The sequence below is a fragment of the Hyla sarda genome, chromosome 3 (assembly GCF_029499605.1).
Source record: "Hyla sarda isolate aHylSar1 chromosome 3, aHylSar1.hap1, whole genome shotgun sequence".
Taxonomy (NCBI): Eukaryota; Metazoa; Chordata; class Amphibia; order Anura; family Hylidae; genus Hyla; species Hyla sarda.
Window position 1 is genome coordinate 256,395,087 of NC_079191.1, and position 6,000 is coordinate 256,401,086.

The following is a 6,000-nucleotide window of genomic DNA, read 5'->3' on the forward strand; positions in this document are numbered from 1 at the left end:
GCATTACATAGTTAAGTATTTAGGATTTTAAACGTGACGGAAAGTCTCCAATCCACCACATTTGGAAATTGTGTACTTTTCAATTAATAAAATAAACATTTTATCATGTTGTAAACCAAGGTAAATGAGAAAAATATTTACTTTACAAAACAAATACAGATTTGTGACAGTGGGCCGAATGTTTGTGCCAGCTCATCCAAGGCTGTTTTTCTCATTATGAGGTGAGATTTCCTCCAACCCCCTCCCGTATCCCCTGGCATACATAAGTACTTTGGCACAGATTTCAGGCCACATATCCCCTCAGAACTGTATTGAGCCATTTTTTTTGGCTTCGCTATCTACCAAATTGTCAGCGGGTGGTGAGGGTTGTGTTTCTGATACTCCCTGCTGGACCTATGGGAGGACTTAAAATCACAGCTTAAGTTCTTGTACTTAGTCGATATTTCTGCAGAAGATTTCCAGTCCATTTTGTAACACCTTCCATTCCAATCTGAGTCACTGCCTGAACAAACAACCACAAGTAGGGTCAAAGGCAGCATGAGGAAAATGCCTGCTGCAATGCCTGAAAGTTTGAAGTGTTACAATAATACAGATCGAATAGGATTACATATCAACTAAAGGGGGTCTTTTCCTTTGTATTTTTGCATCTATTGTTGTACAGCATCATACTGTACATTACAGTGAATGAAAATAAGTATCATAGTTTAAATTGTATACTAACTGTTACGCCGAGCGCTCCGGGTCCCCGCTCCTCCCCGGAGCGCTCGCTACACTCTCCTCACTGCAGCGCTCCGGTCAGATCCACTGACCCGGGGCGCTGCGATACCGCCTCCAGCCGGGATGCGATTCGCGATGCGGGTAGCGCCCGCTCGCGATGCGCACCCCGGCTCCCGTACCTGACTCGCTCCCCGTCAGTCCTGTCCCGGCGCGCGCGGCCCCGCTCCCTAGGGCGCGCGCGCGCCGGGTCTTTGCGATTTAAAGGGCCACTGCGCCGCTGATTGGCGCAGTGGTTCCAATTAGTGTTATCACCTGTGCACTTCCCTATATCACATCACTTCCCCTGCACTTCCTTGCCGGATCTTGTTGCCATCGTGCCAGTGAAAGCGTTTCCTTGTGTGTTCCTAGCCTGTGTTCCAGACCTCCTGCCGTTGCCCCTGACTACGATCCTTGCTGCCTGCCCCGACCTTCTGCTACGTCCGACCTTGCTTCTGTCTACTCCCTTGTACCGCGCCTATCTTCAGCAGCCAGAGAGGTTGAGCCGTTGCTAGTGGATACGACCTGGTCACTACCGCCGCAGCAAGACCATCCCGCTTTGCGGCGGGCTCTGGTGAAAACCAGTAGTGACTTAGAACCGATCCACTAGCACGGTCCACGCCAATCCCTCTCTGGCACAGAGGATCCACTACCTGCCAGCCGGCATCGTGACAGTAGATCCGGCCATGGATCCCGCTGAAGTTCCTCTGCCAGTTGTCGCTGACCTCACCACGGTGGTCGCCCAGCAGTCACAACAGATAGCGCAACAAGGCCAACAGCTGTCTCAACTGACCGTTATGCTACAGCAGTTACTACCACAGCTTCAGCAATCATCTCCTCCGCCAGCTCCTGCACCTCCTCCGCAGCGAGTGGCCGCTTCTGGACTACGACTATCCTTGCCGGATAAATTTGATGGGGACTCTAAGTTTTGCCGTGGCTTTCTTTCCCAATGTTCACTGCACTTGGAGATGATGTCGGACCAGTTTCCCACTGAAAGGTCTAAGGTGGCTTTCGTAGTCAGCCTTCTGTCTGGAAAAGCCCTGTCTTGGGCCACACCGCTCTGGGACCGCAATGACCCCGTCACTGCCTCTGTACACTCCTTCTTCTCGGAAATTCGAAGTGTCTTTGAGGAACCTGCCCGAGCCTCTTCTGCTGAGACTGCCCTGTTGAACCTGGTCCAGGGTAATTCTTCCGTTGGCGAGTATGCCGTACAATTCCGTACTCTTGCTTCAGAATTATCCTGGAATAATGAGGCCCTCTGCGCGACCTTTAAAAAAGGCCTATCCAGCAACATTAAAGATGTTCTGGCCGCACGAGAAATCCCTGCTAATCTACATGAACTCATTCACCTAGCCACTCGCATTGACATGCGTTTTTCCGAAAGGCGTCAGGAGCTCCGCCAGGATATGGACTCTGTTCGCACGAGGCGTTTCTTCTCCCCGGCTCCTCTCTCCTCTGGTCCCCTGCAATCTGTTCCTGTGCCTCCCGCCGTGGAGGCTATGCAGGTCGACCGGTCTCGCCTGACACCTCAAGAGAGGACACGACGCCGCATGGAGAATCTGTGCCTGTACTGTGCTAGTACCGAACACTTCCTGAAGGATTGTCCTATCCGTCCTCCCCGCCTGGAAAGACGTACGCTGACTCCGCACAAAGGTGAGACAGTCCTTGATGTCTACTCTGCTTCTCCACGTCTTACTGTGCCTGTGCGGATATCTTCCTCTACCTTCTCCTTCCCTACTATGGCCTTCTTGGACTCCGGATCTGCAGGAAATTTTATTTTGGCCTCTCTCGTCAACAGGTTCAACATCCCGGTGACCAGTCTCGCCAGACCCCTCTACATCAATTGTGTAAACAATGAAAGATTGGACTGTACCATACGTTTCCGCACGGAGCCCCTTCTAATGTGCATCGGATCTCATCACGAGAGGATTGAACTTTTGGTCCTCCCCAATTGCACTTCTGAAATTCTCCTTGGACTTCCCTGGCTTCAACTTCATTCCCCAACCCTGGATTGGTCCACTGGGGAGATCAAGAGTTGGGGGCCCTCTTGTTCCAAGGACTGCCTAAAACCGGTTCCCAGTAAACCTTGCCGTGACTCTGTGGTTCCTCCTGTAACCGGTCTCCCTAAGGCCTATATGGACTTTGCGGATGTTTTTTGCAAAAAACAAGCTGAGACTCTACCTCCTCACAGGCCTTATGATTGTCCTATCGACCTCCTCCCGGGCACTACTCCACCCCGGGGCAGAATTTATCCTCTCTCCGCTCCAGAGACTCTTGCCATGTCTGAATACGTCCAGGAAAATTTAAAAAAGGGCTTTATCCGTAAATCCTCCTCTCCTGCCGGAGCCGGATTTTTCTTTGTGTCCAAAAAAGATGGCTCTCTACGTCCTTGCATTGACTACCGCGGTCTTAATAAAATCACGGTTAAGAACCGCTACCCCCTACCCCTCATCTCTGAACTCTTTGATCGCCTCCAAGGTGCCCACATCTTTACCAAACTGGACTTAAGAGGTGCTTATAATCTCATCCGCATCAGAGAGGGGGATGAATGGAAAACGGCATTTAACACCAGAGATGGACACTTTGAGTATCTGGTCATGCCCTTTGGCCTGTGCAACGCCCCTGCCGTCTTCCAAGACTTTGTTAATGAAATTTTTCGTGATCTCTTATACTCCTGTGTTGTTGTATATCTGGACGATATCCTGATTTTTTCTGCCAATCTAGAAGAACACCGCCAGCATGTCCGTATGGTTCTTCAGAGACTTCGTGACAATCAACTCTATGCCAAAATAGAGAAATGTCTGTTTGAATGCCAATCTCTTCCCTTCCTAGGATACTTGGTCTCTGGCCAGGGACTACAAATGGATCCAGACAAACTCTCTGCCGTCTTAGATTGGCCACGCCCCTCCGGACTCCGTGCTATCCAACGTTTTTTGGGGTTCGCCAATTATTACAGGCAATTTATTCCACATTTTTCTACCGTTGTGGCTCCTATCGTGGCTTTAACCAAAAAAAATGCCGATCCCAAATCTTGGCCTCCTCAAGCGGAAGACGCCTTTAAACGGCTCAAGTCTGCCTTTTCTTCGGCTCCCGTGCTCTCCAGACCTGACCCATCTAAACCCTTCCTATTGGAGGTTGATGCCTCCTCAGTGGGAGCTGGAGCTGTCCTTCTACAAAAAAATTCTTCCGGGCATGCTGTTACTTGTGGTTTTTTTTCTAGGACCTTCTCTCCGGCGGAGAGGAACTACTCCATCGGGGATCGAGAGCTTCTAGCCATTAAATTAGCACTTGAGGAATGGAGGCATCTGCTGGAGGGTTCAAGATTTCCAGTTATTATTTACACCGATCACAAGAACCTCTCCTACCTCCAGTCTGCCCAACGGCTGAATCCTCGCCAGGCCAGGTGGTCTCTGTTCTTTGCCCGATTTAATTTTGAAATTCACTTTCGGCCTGCCGATAAGAACATTAGGGCCGATGCTCTCTCTCGTTCCTCAGATGCTTCTGAAGTTGAACTCTCTCCGCAACACATCATTCCTCCTGACTGCCTGATTTCCACTTCTCCAGCCTCCATCAGGCAAACTCCTCCAGGAAAGACCTTTGTTTCTCCACGCCAACGCCTCGGAATCCTCAAATGGGGTCACTCCTCCCATCTCGCAGGTCATGCGGGCATCAAGAAATCTGTGCAACTCATCTCTCGCTTCTATTGGTGGCCGACTCTAGAGACGGATGTGGTGGACTTTGTGCGAGCCTGCACTATCTGTGCCCGGGATAAGACTCCTCGCCAGAAGCCCGCTGGTTTTCTTCATCCTCTGCCTGTCCACGAACAGCCTTGGTCTCTGATTGGTATGGATTTTATTACTGACTTACCCCCTTCCCGTGGCAACACTGTTATTTGGGTGGTCGTTGATCGATTCTCCAAAATGGCACATTTCATCCCTCTTCCTGGTCTTCCTTCAGCGCCTCAGTTGGCTAAACAATTTTTTGTACACATTTTTCGTCTTCACGGGTTGCCTACGCAGATCGTCTCGGATAGAGGCGTCCAATTCGTGTCTAAATTCTGGAGGGCTCTCTGTAAACAACTCAAGATTAAATTACATTTTTCTTCTGCATATCATCCTCAATCCAATGGACAAGTAGAAAGAATTAACCAGGTCTTGGGTGATTATTTACGACATTTTGTTTCCTCCCGCCAGGATGACTGGGCAGATCTTCTACCTTGGGCCGAATTCTCGTATAATTTCAGAGTCTCTGAATCTTCCTCCAAATCCCCATTTTTCGTGGTGTACGGCCGTCACCCTCTTCCCCCCCTCCCTACCCCCTTGCCCTCTGGTCTGCCCGCTGTGGATGAAATTTCTCGTGATCTTTCCATCATATGGAGAGAGACCCAAAATTCTCTCTTACAGGCTTCATCACGCATGAAGAAGTTCGCGGATAAGAAAAGAAGAGCTCCTCCCATTTTTTCCCCTGGAGACAAGGTATGGCTCTCCGCTAAATATGTCCGCTTCCGTGTCCCTAGCTATAAGTTGGGACCACGCTATCTTGGTCCTTTCAAAATTTTGTGCCAGATTAATCCTGTCTCTTACAAACTTCTTCTTCCTCCTTCTCTTCGTATTCCTAATGCCTTTCACGTTTCTCTTCTTAAACCACTTATCATTAACCGTTTCTCTCCCAAATCTGTTCCTCCCACTCCTGTTTCCGGCTCCTCGGACATCTTCTCCGTCAAAGAGATTTTGGCATCCAAAAAGGTCAGAGGGAAAACTTTTTTTTTAGTGGATTGGGAGGGTTGTGGTCCAGAAGAGAGATCCTGGGAACCTGAGGACAATATCCTAGACAAAAGTCTGCTCCTCAGGTTCTCAGGCTCTAAGAAGAGGGGGAGACCCAAGGGGGGGGGTACTGAGCGCTCGCTACACTCTCCTCACTGCAGCGCTCCGGTCAGATCCACTGACCCGGGGCGCTGCGATACCGCCTCCAGCCGGGATGCGATTCGCGATGCGGGTAGCGCCCGCTCGCGATGCGCACCCCGGCTCCCGTACCTGACTCGCTCCCCGTCAGTCCTGTCCCGGCGCGCGCGGCCCCGCTCCCTAGGGCGCGCGCGCGCCGGGTCTTTGCGATTTAAAGGGCCACTGCGCCGCTGATTGGCGCAGTGGTTCCAATTAGTGTTATCACCTGTGCACTTCCCTATATCACATCACTTCCCCTGCACTTCCTTGCCGGATCTTGTTGCCATCGTGCCAGTGAAAGCGTTTC